The 20,408-nt window shown below is 45.7% G+C and overlaps 1 protein-coding gene across 2 annotated transcripts in view; it reads left to right on the top strand.

Moving 5' to 3' along the window:
• The first annotated feature begins 12,080 nt into the window (after positions 1 to 12,080).
• TBL1X (transducin beta like 1 X-linked) overlaps positions 12,081 to 20,408 on the top strand; it is a 195,418-nt gene continuing 187,090 nt past the window's right edge. The window contains exon 1 of one of the 2 annotated variants that reach the window (XM_035344202.1): positions 12,081 to 12,216. The gene's annotated coding sequence lies outside the window, so the exon portion shown is untranslated. Of the gene's footprint in view, positions 12,217 to 12,707; positions 12,818 to 20,408 lie in introns of those variants that run through there. The other variant, XM_035344116.1, reaches the window with a different exon arrangement.

Below are 20,408 nucleotides of genomic sequence, written 5' to 3'. Positions count from 1 at the left end.
TGGTTTTACATGTCTATTCACCTTTATATAGATTCCACCACCTCTGCTTCTCAGGCTACATGTGTTAATGCTCGGGAAGTTCTTTTGGGCCCTATAAACAGTCCCATAATATACTTGAATGTAAACTGAAATCGTTTCCTCTAATTCTCTGCTGCCTATTTAATAAGCATATTCTTGCTCTGCACAACATTTACGTAGCGCCCAGTTTTGCCACCCATACACATTCTCCCATTTTATAACCCTCTTTTTTTTAATTGAGCACAATAGCTTGGATTGTGACAATTGCTTATTCAGGTTCAGGGAAAGTAAAAAATGCAAAATCTCCTTCTGCAAGGCCAGCCCGCATCTTGAATCCATCTGTGCGCGTAGGAAAACTGGAGCTGATGCCCCCGCTGTGAGAAAAGTAAGTGAGGAAGGGGTTAGGATAGTGATAGGAAGGGCAAGGAGGGATTGCATCTACAGCCTTGTTCTTTGAAATGGCTGGAAGGAGGCTAAGCACAGGGGAAAGATGCTATGTGTCATTTTGACCCACTGTATGGAAGGTTTTCCTTTAGGAAGACCAGCACCAGCCACGTCCCTGAGAGCCCAGCACCAAGCATCCCAGCACGGCCACAGACGTGGCAGCACTGCTGCCTCTAGCAGCTGCAGAACAACCCAACTCTAAGTGATTTCAGCATCACGGTCAATGCGATGTGGTCCTTTATTTTTAATGGGGACATGCTGCTACAGTTTAGGGAATAAATATGCAAACGTCAAGGCACCGGAGGAAGAACACAGGAGCAGAAAATAGAATATTAGCAGCAACGGGGGGAAAGAGGAAAAAGACAAGCTGGAAGATGGCTAGGAAGTGACAAGTAAACAACAGAGCTCACACTGTGCCAGACGAACTGCTGCACACCTGCAAGCACAGGCTGGGAAGGGACGCCTCGAAAGTTTAACCAGACACTATATTCGGACAGGCAGCTGCAGCCATGCTGAACCCAAACATCTCAGCAGGAACCCACCTGTTCACGATCCTGCGCTAGATTTTAGCATGGGAAGGGGCAGGCTGCAGTTAGGACTGCTGAGCCTGGTCCTGATCTCTCTTGCACAGAGCACACGAACAGCTATGGGCCGGCGAGGAGTCGGCAGCGTGAGAGAGGTGGCCGTTCCCAGCCCAAGTTTCACAGACACAGGAATGAAAAATAACAGGCGAAAGAACAGGCTTCACATTAACAGAATGGCTGGAATTCAAGCCTGAAACATTTCAGGGTCTTTTTTTTTTTTTCTATTTATATAAAATTTATAATACAAATACAACTGTATTTTTGTACGCAGTGCTTCTCAGCTCTGTTTATAATTCGACCATCATTTTCAAACCTGCCTGATTAATACTAGGCCATTAAAATCATGCTCAAATTTCTAAACAAACATTCTCCTTTTCTTATTGTTGTTGGAAGTGTTGAACTCCTGCCTTTCCCTAGGATGGTTTTGCCTTTTAGCAGACTCTTAGGGCGAGGTAAAACAAATACTTTGCCATCACGTAAGAATCTCAGAAATGAGGCCTCCGAGGATATCCTGGTTTTGGCAGAGGCGCTGCTCTTGCCCCACCTCCCTTGCTCCAGCAGAGCTGGCGTGTGAATGCAGAGTGACAGGGTCACCCAAAAGTTGGGTTGAAAGCGGGTCCGGGGGCCATCTGCCCCAGCCCCTGCCCAAAACCCTCATACCCCTCCGGCTGCTGCTGCTGGGGCTCACTCCAGCCCCAGGGCAGGGCTTTGCTCTGGCCTGTGCTGGGGATGGGGAGGGGAAATGCATTATTAATACAGAAAGCATTCAGATTCGGGGGGTGCGAAGCACCAGCTCCTATGAATCATCTTATGACTACAGCATAAATTATTCGGCAACCATACGTCCTTCTTACAGAGGAAATGGCAGTTTTTGGCTTGACCGAGCCGACGGATTCCTAGTGAGACAGGAAAAAAAATTAAACCCTAAATTTGTAAATGTAAACAAAAATGTAAACACAAATGGAAATACTTTTAAACCCCTCATTGACAAGATTTGCCCACATGTCACATTTTACTTTAATGGTAACTTTTTGTGCAGACATTTTAGGAAAAAAAAATAAAAAGCTCATTTCTTACAATGTACATTCATACATGTCTAGTTTTACTTTGGTAAGTTCATTTATTAAACTATTTTCTTCATTTAATTGCTTTTTTTGGTAGAATGAAATCTCACATATTTCCCTATGTGCTATTTTTTAATTAAAAAAATAAATTTTGAGATGAAATGTGCGCTGCTATGAAGCCTATGATCATTTTACCGTGAATTGTAATAAAGTCGGCACTCCACCCCAAAACCTTCAGAAACTGCAGGAAAAGTCTGTAGTGAAAATGTGGAACCCACTGGACTTTACATTGTTTTTCTGGTTTAAACTCCCATTCTTTCAGAGCTGTAGAGGCTCGTGCTTTAAAAGACAAGGGCAGTTAGTGTAGAGCAAGTGAGGCCTTTTGGAATTTGGGATTGAAACTTGCTTTTCTTTTCAAACCTTACACAAAGTACAGGGAAAAAAACCTCCAAACTCCCCAAACACGTTCTTTCTAATTTACTTAGTTAACTGCAGTCTCTCCCACTCACTGGTGTACTTGAGCAAGGAAATTGTTCTGCCAGATACAAATAAAATGTACTGAAAGTACTTAACTGATCTGTTGATGGGTCATGTAAACACACTCTTTAAAGGGTACTAATTTTAGTGATAATTACAAGCATTTTACCTGACTACTCTTTTTGTTAACAGTATTTCTCAAGCATTAGCAACCCATTTTAGGAATAATCCAGTCGTACCACGAGGTACCTATGTTCGCTGCAAAAAAAAAGTGCAAAAGTCAATTTAGAGAGGAAATAGCAAATTAGGCAACACCTGCGAGATGACCTTTTCTCTCCTGGTCATTCTTTCATGCTTCGGGAGCATCTCGAGGCAGTACATTAACCTGCAACCTACCCACTGCTTTGTAATAAACATCTGAAATCTGCTGTGGACATTTTTCTGCAGAAATAAATTAGGGGTGAGCCCTTTGGCTACTGTAAATAGGAAGAAGTGCATTGGCTTTAATGGAGCTCTGCTGTACTGTGTGACATCTGGACATCCTCCCTTCATTTTGGGGCATTTCTGATGCAGAAGAAAATGGAGGGGGTGTACTCCTGTAGCTGGAGAAGAGGGTCTGGAGAGTCATTTGGGTATCTGTTCTCTCTGCTGCCTCTGAGCAGTCACTTCAGATTGAACCACGTTAGGAAAAAACAAACAAAAGCAAACAATCAAACAAAGAAACTATGGTTTAATTACATTCATTAGGAATGTGGATTTTAATGTATACCATAAATCTTTGTTCCTTACCCAAACACAGGTTATTTTGCTCTCTCCTTGACAGGAAGGCATACCGCTGCAACTACCTCTGCACTGTGGAGGTTTCACGTAAAATGCCATCAAAAAATGAAACTAAATCTGTAATCATTCTCATATACGCAAGCCCGTCGTTCGTCTTTGCCTCAGCTTACCTTTGCGGGATGAGGAGGACATTACTTCACATGAGAGGGATGTTGTGTGATGGCAGGCACCCACTCGGGTTTGCAGTTGCTTCTCCCAGGTGCACAGAGAGCAGGCACCTGCAGGGACCTCATGCCGACCGACAGAGAGGGGTACGCATGCTGTGGCACAGCTTTCCACGCTGGTGACCCAGGCCTTCAGGAAACTTGCCCTTTCTGATTCACTCCAGCACATCCACCAAGCTGGAGGGTTCATTCCACTGTTTAATCCTCCCTTCCTCCTTGAGAGCATCCTGGTGGAAACACTTCTTTCTCCAAGGCAAATGTTTATGTGCACACCTCCACATATGCTCTTCTCTGCGTTCAGCAACAAAATGGTACAATCAGCTCTACAAAAATACAGGCTGGAGTGTCTAGCTATATTTCAGGCTCTCTCTCTCTCTTTTTTTTTTTTTTTTTTTTTTGTCCTTGAAATAAAGTCAGCTGATGACACCATTAACTTTGCTCTAGAAATAAAAAGGGGAAATTGCTTTTCTGCACCATCTTCTGAGAAGAAAGAAAGAGAGAGAGAGAGAAAGACTATAACATAAAATTTATTTGCTACCTTCAAAATGAGGGAAAAGCTTCCAGAAATGTTTGTTCATCTCTTCCTGGGTTCAGGGTAGATTTGGGATTGAACACAGATTAATTTCAAGATTTGAGCCTTGATTACTACGGAAAAATAAAGAATGCATGGCTGTAAACAGGTGGATGTAAATAAGGGCCTGAGTATATAACTCAACAAAAGGAATCCTCCAATGCAATAGAACAGCAAACCCTTTCTTTTTGAACTATGAGGATGCATTTAAGGGCCGTTGGCCCATTGGTCCCTCTGATTTCAGCTGGACTCTTTGTGAGGGTAAAGGCAAATGCGTTAGGTCCAAGGTGGGTGCTTTTAAATGATGCCCGGATGTGTACTACGTTTGTTGATAATACATACACATAAATATTCATTTCTGGTTGTGAACCCTCAAATAATATGGAAAAAATAAGTAATTTCATGGCTTTATTTTTGTTGGTAAATCTGATAATTACTTTGCTGTTTTACAGCAATTTTTAGACTTAGTAAAATAAGATAGCAAGCAAAGTTAGCATACACCCAACCAGAAAGATTCAGACAATCTGTGTTGTTGCAAGCAATCAGGAAGCTTCCATTGCCACTCATCCTTATGGAAGGCAAGCTGTTTAGATTCTCAAGGCACTGGGCAAAGGGAAGAAATAAAAAGTAATTATAGTCTGTTTAGTGACCACACTCCACTTGCACATGTTTGCATGGCTGTAGCTTGCAGATAAATCTTCCTAGCTGGGCTACTCATTACTGATAGAACAGTAAATATAAACATCGATGAGTGCAAATGTAGACTGTTACTTAAATTGCAGGATATCTGAAAATCTTGCAGCTGCTCTTACTCCCAGCTAAGTCCAAGTGCAACTTGAGGGGCGGGAATTTGTAAAACTAAGAGTCTTGCAGAACTGAGACCTAAAAAACCCCAGTCTCTTCTCTGTCTTGAGAGTTACAGAGCAATCAGCTTGAATGATAATATACTCCTACCTTCATCTTGGAGCTGATTCTGTGAACACTTAGTGCTGAAATTAGATGCCATTTTATTTGATGTGTCTTTAACCTCATAATATCCTTTTGTTACAAATATTCTTTGTATTGCATATTGTTGTAAATATTTTACCTAGCATGATTTCAGCACCTGGCCCCTTCAAGTTCTGATGGGTAAACAGGTGACTGAAGGTACAGGTATAACACAGTAAGTGTGTAAAGACACTTTCTCTATTCTTATTACAGAGGCCTAAACCTAAATTTGTTAACATGCAAGAATGGAAAACACTGCGATTAGTGTTACAGTAAAACAAGGAGGAAAAATATTCATTAGATTTTGATTTTCCATCTAACCTTTCTTTCAAAAGCATTTTATTTCTGATAATATGCACAACGGTTGTTTTTAATTCAAAATTTTTCTTTTTTTTTTTTTTTTTTAAAAAAAAAACACAGCAAGTTTAATCACTATATACTCAAGTGTACTTTCAGTTCCACTTTTGGTATATTTATCAAAATTCTGGGCTTACCTTGCATATCTCAGCCTTTCATGGTTGACAGAGTCAGAGATATAATTTATATAAGTTAGAATTAGATGGCTACCATGCTCTAAAAGAAAAAGAAAAAAAAAATAGGGCTGAAGAGCTAATTCTATTCTAAGGATAAGTATAGAAATCATTTTATAAAGAAGTATTCTATATAAATGGTTCAATATATTTCAACTGGACTCGCATATTTGTATTCTTCATTACAAAATTTTGATTTAATCAAAATGAAAACTTTAAAGTCTTGAAAATAAACTAATAAGAGAACTTGGTACAGAAGATACAAAACAATGTAGTCTGTTTTGTCTTCTTAATATTTCCCCTCCTTATCAAGAAAGAAAAAAAAATACCCTACCCAAGCCAACAGAGGAATCATAAGCAACTGCAGCTTGTGAAAATATTGCCAGTCACAAATTTAGCATGACATAATGCAGAGGAAGCTATAGTTCGAAGCCAAAGCTGTCATGTCTGATTCTGGAAGTCTCAAAATGTGTAGTTAAACTTAGCCACATCAGGCAGATATTCAAGGAGGATGTCTAAGGGGCATACAGGAACTACCTCATTCTGCTGTGTTTCTAACACCAACACTAAGGAGATGCTGAAATCAGTGAGAACGAGTCAGCACTGTGGAACTCAGAGACAAACAGAGACTGGAAATAGATTTGGTACCTGAACATCTTCATTTAAATGCCAAGTTTTTAAATGCAGCTGGACAGAGCGTGGAATTAGGAAGCATGCTTTGAATGTTTAAATATTCACTAATACTGCATTTCAAAGACAGTAATTCTGTCTTTAAAACATTTACTAGACTGCATTTTAAATTTAATCATAAAAATGAGCTGAGTTTCTTTCTCCCTCTCATGCATTTTTATTCATGTCTGTATTGAGCACTGGGCCCTGTGAAGAGAGGCTGTAACTGTATGAAGTCAGCTACAGTCATATGAAAATTTAGACTGAGAAGCAGGTCTGACTCATTAGCCTTGGAGTAGTGTGGTTTACTGCTAGAGAGAAGGGTTTTGATATTATATTTTTCTTTAGATGTCCTCTCTTGGTTCAAAAGTCCTTGAGAAGACTTTTTCGGGAAAAAAAAATGCTTCAGGAAAAAAAAAAACAAAAAAAAACTTTGTTTTATACAAAGCTATTTGTATTAAAAATATAAAGGCAGCCACTTTTCAAGGACCTGTAGAAATACTGTGCGTGCAAGTTCAGAAGGCAGAATAAATTTCTCTGTTGTCGGATATGGAGCTTTAATGGAAATTTGTGTTAAATACACTGACGGTTAAACAGTCAGCCAACCAGAAATTCCACTTCTCGGAAGTCTGTATTTGAAGATTTCAAGGGTAGAAAATGCCATTGTCATAGTTTACACTGAGCATAATATAGGCCAGAGGTCTTCTCAGTGCCTTTTGAAACTCAGCAGCTGTGCTTGAGTTAAGACCCCAGTTAAAGAGGATGCACACCAGTTGTCTCATTGGTTAACTTTCTTCTCTACCTTCAAAAACGTCTTTTGCTGCTTTGTCTTTAACTTCCAGCTCTGGATTCTCCCTGCGTGGGTAGGGTACATTGAAGAACCCTCTCAGACATTTTTCCACACACTGGTTCTTCTAAGTGGCAAAGTTACTTCACTGATAAGTTAAACACATCACTATCTTTAAGAAATAAGCCATTTTCCGGTCCTTTAGTCATTATCAGTGCTCTTCTCTGTAGTCTCTCCAATTATTATCACCTTTCTTGAAGTGCAGATAGTCGAGTGGTATGACTTCAGTAGCAGTCACACCAGTGCCAAGCCCAGAGACAGCATAACCCTGCTCTCCCTCCTTGCATTTCCCCTGTTATTGGGTACCCCAAAACCAACCTCATCAGCTCTTTTGGCCACGGCACCACACGAGGGGCTCCCATTCGGTTAGTTTTCTGCCAGCATGGGCGTCACTTACATCAGTTTCTTCAGAATCCTCCGTCCCTCTGGTCGCTGTTCCCAAAAAGCAGCAGTTTGCACCTAGAAATGATGCAGCACACCTTGCACGGTAGCTACAGGGACTGTATAGAAAACAAAACAAAGCAAAACAAAACAAACAAACATTTTAGACTTCTTGAAGCCCAAATTTTGCGTTTGGCAAGGGAAGCGATCCATACATCTTACATTTCACAACAGTGAATCATGCTTCATATCCTGAGTAATCCCACTGGATTAAGAGGAACCTTTACAAGTGTAAAATATTATAACATCTAATGTCAACAGGAACAGGGAACTGTCGCCGACTTCATCTACAAGAGTTTTAGTTTGACTCAGGAGTGCACTTCTGAGATGAATCTCCTGACTCCCCCTGCTTACTTTACTTGGGCACACGTGGCAGAGCAGTTCCTGAGCAGGAGAACTTGTTTTCCTGTGGGTGAAACGAGACCAGCCGAGGCACCTCAGGATCGTGTCCCAGGTGCTCTGGCTGATGATGCTCACTCAGGCAGTGTGTGGGGCCGGGAGGTGCACCTGGAGGAACCACCAAGCCTACAGAGTACCCGAGCAGCGCAGGGGGATGGTGCGTGGCTAGCATCTCTCACAGCCCTAACGCCACCCCTGCGCAAGGCTGGCTTCTCTGCGGGAGACCTGATCCTGATAATTCTTGCCGTTTTTCACTCTCTGCAGCCAGCTCCTGCTTAGAACTGCTTTCTCTTCTAAAAAGCTTTCATGGGAAGAAAAATGGCTTGAAATCATAAGCTGTCCCACCTCCCACACATTAATTCGGCACAGCTGGGGACATGCAACACTGCATAGATGAGGGAGGGCAAGGGAAGAGACGATCACCTCTGTTCTGTCTGCCCCAGACTGGCAGGAGGCCAAGATGTCTCTGAGAGTAAATTAGAGCAACATAAAAAATATCTGTTCCATCTGAGGATCCTAAGGGACCCATATAGCTAGCTCAGCCCATCGTGTCAGCCCGCTAAATAGATCAGAGGAGCATAGAGTACATGCATCAAAGTTTCTGATTTATTTCACCTTAAGTAATAACAATTATATATGTCCCACAGACTAAACAATATGCCCCATGAAGTAGGGAAAAGCGTCTCCCTAACCTATTCAGCAGTTGTGCTTTGGAAGAGTCACAGAATATGTTCTTATCATCTTCTATATGGAAGCAAAAATACACTTGGCTTAGCACTTAAACAACATGCAGCACCCCTGGTTGCATGCAGCACCCCTTAGCTGCATGCTAAGCCAAGGTGGCACGGGCAAGGAACTATGAATAGTGAATCCCAGTCTGAGACTTCTGCAGCAGAGTAATAGCATCAGAACTGCTGTCAGAAATGATTAGTTTCCTGTCAGCTTAGATCTAATTCCTGTCCACAGAATTTAGATCTCCACATCTCAAAAAGCTGGATGAAAAAATATCACAAGGAAGTGCAGGTGTTACAAGCCACATGAAGCAAGCTATGGACAGAAAAAGGATGGGAAGAAAGGATGGGACCGTGCTTTCTCTGCAGAATCAAAATCAATGTTTGGACATGTTTGACTTCCCACTACTCTGAGACTTCGTCTCCCACTTTGCTTTTTGGTTTCTTTTCTGCTTCAGACTGAAGAAATGTAGGGATTATAGAACACTTTTGCTCATGTCCGTGAGCATTTGGCCTCACAAATAATGCTGTTCTACCCAAGAGGCCTGCTTGCGTAAGTGCTCGTCAATTAAGCAAAAGCTTTCAGTCTGGTCCAAAGATAGCAATTAAGTAATATGTGAGGACAAAAATACCAACGATGTTCTCAATTCCTGAAAATATCTTAGGCAATCAGAGTTTCCTTTTAAAATTGAAACTCTTGGTGTTAACAAACAGCTAAATGAGAAACCCTTTGATGCTGTGGAGCAGTTGCTCACGTGACTGACTCTATGAGAGCGCTTATCTCAAAGATATCAAATCATGCAAAGGTGCTCACAAAATAGGAATCAAAGCTTGCCACTGCTGACGTGCTAAATTATATTATATTATTATTATTATATTATTAATGTGCTAAGAGTCTTCGATTTTCAACGCAAGCTGTCTGACAGGACAACTCATAACAAGAAAGCTAAGCATAAGCGTTACAAGACCAGTGCCTGACGTGGCACCTTTCAGTTTACAGCACATCCGTATATTACAACGTAAGAGTTACATATGGCAGCTGTATCCAAACAGTCAAAGCATCTACCCAGGTTAAAGCTCCAGTTCAGTTTTCACTGTCATCTCAACAGTTTTTTATACTGATGCTCTTAAAAACATCACGAGTTCACATTTTTTTACAGTTCATAACAGGAACAAATAATTAATCTGTATTTCTGGCATTTTTGTGAGCAGAATTTTTTACCAATGCCTACATAAAAGTAGAATCACTTATTTATTTTTAAATGGTTCATTCATTCAAGAGAGCTTACTTTCATTTGGATAGTCAGAGAACGGAAAACCACGGTGTGTGGGGGGAAACACAGAAACAGTTAAAAACACAGGACGTCCTGACGAAGCACCAGAAAAACAACAAAGACTTTAATCTTTTAAAATGCAAAATATTTTGTCGTATGATCCCATTATCTCCACAGTAGGCCAGCACGGCTAGCCCTCGACTTTGATTGTTTCAGGTTTAGGTTTCCATTTTAATGAGGGTAAGAAACCACAGCTCTGGCTTCCTTCACCCCGGGTTGCGGGAGCGCAGCGCTGCTGCCCGTCACCCTGCCTGGGTCACCAGCTATGAAACAGAAAAAAACAAGACTCTTAAAAAACTGGGGACTTCTTTTACAGCTGGCCGGTTCGGGATCTTCCCTCGCACAAAGGCCAAAGTGATCGGAGCCACAGCAGTGATTCACTCTTTTATCTTTTACTATACTGTCCTTTTATAGTTTTTTTTTTTTTTTTTTTTTTCCTTCTTCATTTTAATAGCAAAGAGCAGGTCCTTCTCATGGGCTCTGTGCTGCTCCTCTTTGCCAAGCACAGCTGGAAATCAACACGGGTTCCTTCGCAGACTTCACTTTAAGCTCTCGGCAAGCCTTACGTCAGGGTTTAACCTCTTCTCGCTGGGGGCTACCTGCAACCCGCCAGGCCTCCCAGGGCTGCTGCGACCACTCCTGGCGCTGCTCGGGCTCGGGCACAGCGATGTCCGGACAATTCAGGCCCGCCTGGTACCGCCGTGCTGCCCGGGCGGCCTGGTGAGGCCGAGTGGAAGGACAGGGCGGAACTGGGCGCGCGAGGGTTTCACCTTGGGCTACCATGGGTGTACCGAGCTGGGCTGGGCTGACGCCTGTGTCCCTGCTGGGCCACCAAGGCCTGGGCCCACCAGCGTGCTGGCTTGGGGGCACTCGGTGGCACCTTCGGCTCTTGTGTCACCCGCGGGGGCTGGAGGTAACGGCCTGCTGGGGGGTAACGGGACCGCGTGAGCAACGCGCCTGTGTTTTGGGAGACCGAAGCCTGGTGGTTTTAGAGCTCGGTGAGGGCGCGCTGCGCTCGTCTGTTTGCATCCCTGGGCGCTGGAACCCGACTGACCCACTGGGGCTTCCCCTCGAGGCTCTCCGCGTGTCTCTTGGGGCACCGCTCTCTGCGCCCCGCCGCCTTGGGGAGCACCAGGCTTCCCGGCGGAGCCACGTAAGCGGGCTTGGGGCTGAGCCGCCGACGGGCGCGCCGTGCCCGCAGGGCCCCGAGCACGGGCAGCCCCCGCGCAGCCCCGCGGCCCGCAGGGAGCCTTTCGGGTGCGCAGCTACTCGGCGCCGGGCGGTATCGGCGCGGCGGTGACGTCAGCGTGTTGTTGGGTCTCGGCGCGGGGTGGCCGGGCAGGCCGAAGGGAGCCCACGTGACCCGCCCGGCGGAAAGGAGCCGGCGGGGGAGGGGAGCGGGCGGGAGGGGGCCGCGGGCGGGCCGTGCCCGAGCCCCGCTGCGCGTCCCGCAATAAATACACGAGCACACCGACACGCAAATACGTGCCTCACACACCTGTGTACATAGGTGTGTGGGGGCGCGCGTGGGGGCGCGCGCGTGGGGGGCGCGGAGGCCGGCCCGGCCCGGCCCGGCCCGGCCCGGCCCCGCCGCTAACGGCCGCCGGCGGGCGGTTGGCGGTTAACGGGCGGCCGGTGTGTGTGCGGGGGGGGAGGGGAGCGGCGTGGGGGAGGGGGCGGCCCGTTTGACTTCATTTGATTTAAATCAGCTTAATTAATTAATTTCTGCCCGGGGGGCGGCAGCAACCCCCCCCCCCCCCCCCCCCCCTTCCCGCTGGGTGTCGGCGGGGGCTCGCGGCCGCGGTGTGCGGGGGGCGGCTGCTGCTGGCGGTGCCGGCAGGGTCTGCCCGCTGCCCCCACCGGGCTCCGCCGCCGCCCCGCCGGCCGCCATTCCGCCCCCAAACTTTCCTCGCTGCCCTGCCCGCCCGCCGGGACTTCCTCGTGTGCCGGCCGTGTGCGCCGGGGGGGAGGCGGAGGAGGAGGAGGCGGCGGAGGGGGGGCAGCAGGCTCCCGGCAGGCCGGCCGGGACCCGGGAGTTGCACCATGCGCGGCAAGTGAGGGCAGCCGCCGCCCGCCCCCGGCACGCTGCCCCCGGCAGCCCTGCCCGCAGCGCCAGGTGAGTCCGCGAGGCGGGTCGGGCCCCGCGCCGCGCCCCCACCCCCTCCCTTTATTATTTATATACATTTTGGCACGCCGGGGAGGTGACAAATGCCCTCCTCCTCCTCCTCCTGCTGCTGCTGCTGCTGCTCTCCCCGGGGCCCGCCGCGCCCCTCGGCCGTGCGGCGGCTCCGCGCCCCCCGCAGCCCCAGCCAAGTTTCGGGCCCCGGGCGCGCGGCGTGCTCCTAATTGGTTTTATTTCTTTATTTTTATTGCGGCAAAACGTGCGGGCTCGGGGAGTGCCTCCTGCCAGGCAGGGGCTGCGCTGCGGCTCAGCCTGCCCCCCTCCCCCCCCCCCAAGGCGCAGGGAGTCCCCCCAGCGGCTCCCCGCCGCCCGGACACCGGCCTCGGCCGTGTGTTGGCCCCCCTGCCCGGTACGGCCCGGCCCGGCCGGGGGAAGAAAGGCGAAACGCCGAAAGGGAGGAAAAACGCGAGGCTGCTCGCCGCCGAGCGTGGAGTTAGCAGAGCCCGCGTGGGGGAGGGGAGCCCATTCATCGCCAGGGCTTGGATCAGCGGCAGGCAGCGCAGCCCGGCTCCGGCACCGCGAAGTTTACTTCCAAGTAGGTAAACAGGCGCCCCCCCCCCCGCCCCGGCCCGGGGCTCCCGCCGCCGCTAGCCCCCCGGGAGCCGTGCGGGGAGGCGGCGGGGGGCAGCGCTCGGCGGGGCCCGCGGTGGGGCAGGGCGGACCTGTTGCGCGCCCTGCCAAGTGCGAGGGAGACGGGGAGAAGGGGGCTCGGGGCGGCCGGCGGGGGGCTGGGGGCACCTCTGCGCCGTGCCCCGCCGGGGTAGCCCCGTGGCCGGCCTGGTGTCCCGGTGCTGCCTGGGTGAGTGTTAGGGGAGCGTGGTGCACGGGCGGTGACCCCTGACCTGTTCGATTGCATGTTCCCGATAGACATTCTGCCCAGTGCTGGGAGAGGAGGGAGGAAAAAAACCAAACACGCAACAACAACAAAGCCACACCCTGAAAGTTAGGCTTGGTTTATTAATTCCTCAAAGTGGGCGTCCGGCTGCCCCCGTGTCGTCGCCCTAACGTGCCTCCCGCTCTGCGCCACGAGGGTCCGGCTGCGCTGGGATGCGCGAGGCTGAGAGTGAGGGGTGTGGGTGTGGGGAGGGTGAGCGGCCACCTTGGTGTGCCTAATTGTGTGTGGCACAGGATGGGAAATGTCCCTGGGTAGTGCTGCAGGGAGCTTGGGTGCTCTGGTGGAAAGAGCACCTCGCAAGGGATGGTCGGAATAAAATGGAGCACCGGGTTAAAATTTTGGGTCTGATGTTTTTAGGCTGGTGGTATGAGAATAAATATATGGTACCGGAGGGGACTCTGGCTGTAGGTAATAAGTACAAGGTCTTTGCTGGTGACTGATGTGCTGCATCTTTCTTAGTGATCATTTACCAGAGCTTGCCTGTGTGGCAAGTACGGGCTTTAACATAATACACCTTGCTCACCGTGTGACTGCACGTGCTGGGCTCGGGCCTTTCCTGTCCTGCAGTTAGTGTACCACCCAATACAGAGACACCCAGCAGGGTTTGAAGTAAATACCTTCCTTCTGCGATAGCTGATACGGTTGGCAACAGAGTGGGGTTGTCTTGGTGTGTTTTGGTGGTGTTTATGTTTTTAACAATTACAGATCATAATTGCAACGCCTGAATGACAGTAGTAGTAAAAAAGGGAAGCTCACCCACAGAAGGTTTGGAAGGGGGTGGAAGGAAAAAAGAGTGCTAGAGGGGGAGGATGTTATCACCTTAAAAGTGCATTAAACCTTTCTTGGGCTACGTGCGACAACAGTAAAACAGTAGAGATTTGAGCAGAACTGCTGTTACTTGTCTCTGCTTAACACCTTCAGTGACCTAGGGAACAACCAAGGTTGGTTTTTCACCATTCAGCATCTGTTTTAGAAGGAAAGGAGGGGGGTTAAGAACTTTGTGTGTATATGAACACTGCCAACTACGCAACTGTCCAAGTCTCACAGGATGCCCCCTCCTTCCCCCCGCAAATAAGTGGTACCTGAACACATCCTTTGCCCTCCCGCTCTTGATGAAGTAAGACAACTTCGATGTCAGATGCCTGTCATAGCACAGGCAGTGAATTGCGTCCACTGCTCACTGTTATGGTCAGTGAATTACACCCCTTGTTCTTTTCAGCGGGTGGCAAGTATCCTCCATGCTCAACAGGAAGAGTATCAAAGAGCAAAAGTAAATTTAAATATCGCTAGAGATGGGATTGGGTCTGCACTTAAAATCATAAGGCTTTTGCTCTGCCAGTTTTCCCAGTTTGGGCCCTCACGTTTCCTTGTGGATAGGCCTTTTCCATTCCCATGGCAGCAGGGCTGGAAGTCGACCTGTTGGCTGCTTGGCAAATGTGGTGTGCCAGCTCCCCGGGAGAGCTCCTCAACCGAGTGGGACCCCTCCGGTAGCAGCAGTTATTGAAACCTCCGTCCTTGAGCACGGAAGGTATTGATGAGAACATCTTCAAGTGCAGACAGGCTGTTGTTTCTTGGTAGGTGATAAAAGCCTGTTGTGAGATGCGCTCAGGGCTTGGTGGTATTCTGAATTGGGTTCATCTCGGAGATCAGGCTGGGAAACCTGTCCCAGGGCTATAGCTGGCATGCTTCGGTGTGCTCTTGCTGTTTTCTGTTGACGGCTTTTAAAGTTCAGTGCTAGAATTTGTGCTGTAGTTTGTTCTGAACTGATGTTGTTTATATTTTAGTAGTGCCGAGGGGGGCCATTCAAGTCAGGGCCGTGTTGGGAATATCCTAGATGACAAGTTGTTATCCTGGAAAGGCTGTAATCGGAGTAAGTGAGAGAGGCAGAAAACCAGGAAGGTAACTGGTGGAAAAAACTGGCTCAGGGGAACAGCAGCTGACCGTGGTGCCCTATGTGCTGGACAACAGCCTAGGATCTCGTCTGGAAGGAGAGAGGAGAGTTGTTCACACTGGGAGGTGCCACGTGGAGGTGAAGAATCAGATGGCTCCGTGCAGCTGGGCTGCAGCCACCCCGCGCCTTGGCAACGCACAGGCCTGACCCTGCTGTCCCTTCACTGCCACTCCTTGGGTTTGTAGTACTAGTTCAGGTTATGTGCATCAGCCTGCCTGTAAAACCAGCAAGGTTTTGTAACTCTTGAGGGCAGATTCTTTTTCATAATCTTCATTATGAAGCAAGATGGAAGTAATTTTGTAAACTCCTTTTCAGCTGCTAAATTAAACTCCATTCCCTCTTTCCCTCCCTCCTCTTGGCTATTTTTAGTTAGGAGGAAATAGCTGACCTCTTTACAGCAAGAACCCAGACCCCCTGGGTGCCATTTATAGGTTTCTACCAAATGGCCTACTTGGACAAGTTGGTAGGAATTAAACAAAAACATTGGAGCTGCAGCTCCACATAGGAATAGCAGACTTCCTTCAACATGAAATCTGTCATTTTAACAATAGCGAAACAAATGTCCAAAGGTGAGAAACAAGTTTTAGGTTATTCTTCTTTTCTTTGGTAGACAGGGAATATTTTATTCATTCATTTGTTTATTTTTGTGGCAGTCTGGTCATCAATTCCGTGGAATTTCATTTAAGAATGACTGACTATATTTTGTTTGAAAAACAACACAAGAAGCCTCCCCCAGTTAGGACTGGGTAAAAACTAGGTGGAATCAGAGAAAGAGGTTTGATTTCGTAAGAAAAAGTCATCCTCTTACCAGTTTTCTTCTTGTATAGACATCTTATTCTACACAGAGAATAATAAATTATGGCTACCAGTATTTGTTAATTACGTGGAAATACATAAAATATATCCTGCAGGCTTGACTGAAAGCACGTTGAACTGTGGTTATGACTTCATGACTGTTAAGGGGCATGGGCATTTTGCATTACTGTTCTTGTGCGTGTTTGTGTTGAAGTGGTATCGATGACTTCAAGTATTGCACTCCAGCAGGAAGTGACGGATTTCTTCATTTGTTGCTTAAGGAGAAAAGAGTATATGGTTGTGTGTGCAGCCCGTGTGTGGCCTCGATAATGCCCTGTCCACCTCCCAGCCACCAAACCCTTTTTTTATGTTTGGTTACTGCTATGGCTGCGGTAGGAAGAGAGGCTTGGTCTTAGGCACAGCTGGTGGTTTAACTTCCATTTTTATCATTTTGTTGACTTTCTGCAATAAAAGGGGCATCACAGTGTTTAACCCCATTTCTTGACCTTCTCTGTTTGTCATACAGGCAATCAATACGTGTCTGCTTGTCCTATTTAAATCGGAGAGCATGCAGAGATTCATTAATTTGTGTAAAGTTAGAGTAGAATTTTATGACCCAAGCCCTACAGTAGCCACGCAGTGTAAAAGCACACCAATAGTGCTGTAGTGTGAAGAAGCAATTATTTCAATTATTAATAAGTGCATTGCGTAGATACAGTTTGGCTTGCGTGCTGAATCTTCCTCACTTGTTAGAAGTTACGCAGCACGCTGAGTACGTGGACAAAACTGCACCTCTTGATCGTGGGGTGATGAGACTTGTGGCTGCTTCTGAGCAAAAGAGTAGTGCTAATAATGCACAGTAATTATGTATGTATGCTTATCGCAATACCTTTGTCTAATTAAGTGCTGAGTTTTACTGACTGCCATTGGAGGGTGAAACGAGGCTTTTTAAAAAGCAATATTCTCTGTTGATACGTAACAGTCTATACATCAGTCTGCTGCCATTCAAAACATGGCTGCGTTTACTTGACCTAAATTTCATTTGATCCCCTAATTTTTGTTTATTGTTCAACTTCTTACTGTTATGTAGTGGGTTCAGAATGTGTTTTATCCATAGTTTTCCATAGTTTATCCGTAGTTTAACCATAGTTTTCTTGGGTGGAAAGATGTAACATCAAATGCGATTTTACTTTATTTTTTTTCCTATTATAACACAACTTTTCCATACCTACAATAAATTATTGATACAGCAAAGAAGCAACTTTTTCCAAGTATTTTTAATGCCTAGGGGAAAAAATATCCTTTGGGAAAACAAAGAGGATTTTCTTCTGGTGGACAGGTTCCCTTTGTGGTTCTGCAGAATAATGCATTTGTTGTGCTCCTTTTTGAAGGCAGCAAACTGCACTGGGCGTGCAACTCTGGCTGCTGGGGCACTTTGCTGTGCAGCACCGTTGGCGCCTCGTTAATCCCATACCACTGAACCCAGGCTGCAAGGTGTGCTCCCCAGTTCAAGAGTGAAGCCAACTACTTAACGATTTATATTTCCGAGCAGAAAAATCACGTGCTATGGGAGTGTTAGTGAAAGGATGCTATTGCGTAGTTACGATGTACGTGGATACAGCTGCTAGTGTGCGTTTCATGCTTTAAAGTGTCTGCTGATGAGCCTGTGCTGATTTGACCACAGTCCAATAGCCGACAGCAAAATCACTGGGAAATTCTTCCAAACGAAATGACCTTCGCATTGCTTCGTTGGTAGATGTTAAGTCAAAAAAAGGAGCTTTTGCAAATCCGTATGTGTTGGTAACTTGCACTTACAAATTGTTATGACCATCTGATAGTTTTGGTGTTTAGCAGCTACAGATCACTTGTTTTCTCCTGCCCAGTCACTGCTGGCAGGGCACGAGTGTGTCCAGAGACCCATTAGGGTTCAGACTTGTGTTAGCACACAGTCTCAGCTGGGATTGTTAACGGGTTTCACAAACGCTAATTGTTTAACATGAACTGAACCAATCGTCCTTTCTGCGTGTACGTGCTTACATACACACAGCTTTAAGGTAGTCAAAAAAAAAACCAGCTTGAGAGAAAAGAGGAACCATCCCGAGGCTGAAGAAACGTGCTGCGGTGCGATGGTCATGCTCTCAAGCCCTTAAGTGGGATATGTTCTGGCCTCAAGGCCCAGCAGCAGCACCTGGGGCAGTGCCAAAGCAGTGAAATGAGTGTGGGATGGGGCCAGGCTGGCCATCAGGCCTGTTGAGAAGGTGGATGTGAGGCACAGCGGCAGTGTGCTGTGCTCGAAGTGCTCGCAGGAAGGTGGCCACCTCGGGCATGGCCGCTGTGCTCCTGTGCCCACTGAGCCAGGGCAGGTGGGGAGGCTGCGGCTGGGGTGCCATCACAGTTGTCATCTCGTTTTCTTCCTCCTTGGTTTGTTTATTTTAATCCTGTTTGGTTTTTGGTTGCTCTTATAAGTAAAATACAAACCCTGATCTCAGCGGAGATGGAGGCAAAACTCCCCTCTTTCCTAGCATTCCTCCCAGATAGGGCTGAGCTTTGCTGACAGGGTAGGACAGAGAATCCTAGCACAGGCGGTGCCTATTCATATTGTGGGGATTAGTTTCCAAGGATATATCTATCTGGTGCTTTTTACAGTTACAAAACAAACTTAACTCTTCTTGTACCCCTTTACACGCACGTAGGAATTAGACCTCTAGGAAAGCAATGTGATTGTAGACTTGATTGAAGCACACTAAATCTCTGTGATTTTTCAGAAGGTATTGCCATTTATGTGTACACAGCTCTCTTTCATTTTGGCTTAACTTCGCTGTTTTTTATTTTTTAGATTAAATTTTGTTGCCTTTCTCAATCATTTTAAAAAGCTTCTATAGTTTTGTGCAGTTACTATAGTTTACTTCTTTTATTTTTACTTTTAAAATAATGTAACCTGGAAGGCACAGATAAAAGGCAGGCATGAGAATTATTCTAATGAAGAGCATATCTTCTTTCCTATCCATCCAGTTCTCAGAAATGAAAGAAAAGAACAGGAGCAGGTGAATTTTTAATAACGTTGCATGGTGTTCACAGGACACAGATCTTGTCATTCTGTGTGAAAGGTATTGAAGGTCTCTTTAATTCCATTTTGATTAGTACTTTCTATTTTGGATTGCTGGTATTATATAACTCATTAAGAATTTGTGGGAATCTGTTTTTATATTAAAAAAAAAAAAAGCAAACCCTAGGCTCTGATGCTTCTGCTTGTATCAATAAGTGTCTTAAATAACCAGTTAATTTAAATGAGCCAATTAATTTGAAAGCAGAGCTTGACAATGTATCATAAAAATTCATCCAGCTTCATTCTCATAGGATTTTATGTGCTTAGAAAAAAGCATAAGGCAAGCTGAAAAAGATGGCCCTAAGTACAATACTGGAGAAGAAGAAAATAGTGAATCTGAGCTCTGTCTAATGCATAGACTGAAACATTCATGTAATGATTACTTTCACTGCTGATGAATCAAGTCAGCTTGTCTGGGGGACCACCGTCATGTATTTGCTACGTAGTCTGGTGGTGCTGGGTAGAGGTTAGGTAAAAAATAGAAAGCCGTTTAGGCCATGATGGGCAGTTTACAAGGAAGAGGAGGAAAAGTGGGAGGAGGTTACCTCAAAAGCCAGGCTCCACTGGTTTTAACTTGCTGACTGTCAAGCAGCCAACAAAAATTTTTTAGGAATGTTTTGAACTGTATTTTTTTTTTTCTTGGCAAAGATGACACATCTTCAGAACACTTATTCCAGTGCATTTCCTCACTGTTATGATGGTAGCATATAAACTATGTGGGTATTTTCTAATAATGTCAATGTTATTTTGTGGTTACAGTGCTGTCTTTTTGTCTGTTTTTTTTCTTTTTTTTTTTTTTTTTAGTGCTTCGTGTGTATGGATGCCTATGTGATCACTGCTGTATTTATATTTTTTTCATTTCATTTTTTTAGAGTAAGCAGTATATTCATCATGGTGTCTATGTCATTACCAGCAGCATATATTTTGGATTAAAAAAATAAACTTTTGACACCTGGAAGGGTTCTGTGTTCTCTAATGTCATCGTGTTTAATGCAGTTATACACTGTCAGTTTGATCATACTCAATGAATGGTGACTTTGTAGATGAGCTGTGTTGTGCTTAGTAGGTGTATATGTACATGTATGTATACACCTGCTCTACGTCATATAGTGTGAAATGAATTCTCATATTAAAAAATGAGAATATTCTCATATTAAAAATGTCTTCTGTACTGCACATATTTTAAAATACATACTTTTGTAGCTGCTTACTACTATCTTTGTATCACCATGGGGTTATTTGGAAGTACAACATTATTCCTTGATCTTTTTTTTTTTTTGTAAACTGGAATATACATCTATTAAAAATATGTTGCTTAATATCTTTACAAGACAATTGATAGGGCACTCCTTTCTGCAGTTAGGTAATTTTAGTGGAAT

The sequence above is a fragment of the Oxyura jamaicensis genome, chromosome 1 (assembly GCF_011077185.1).
Source record: "Oxyura jamaicensis isolate SHBP4307 breed ruddy duck chromosome 1, BPBGC_Ojam_1.0, whole genome shotgun sequence".
Lineage (NCBI taxonomy): Eukaryota > Metazoa > Chordata > Aves > Anseriformes > Anatidae > Oxyura > Oxyura jamaicensis.
The sequence above is the reverse complement of the archived record's forward strand: the minus strand, read 5'-3'. Positions and strand labels throughout refer to the sequence as shown.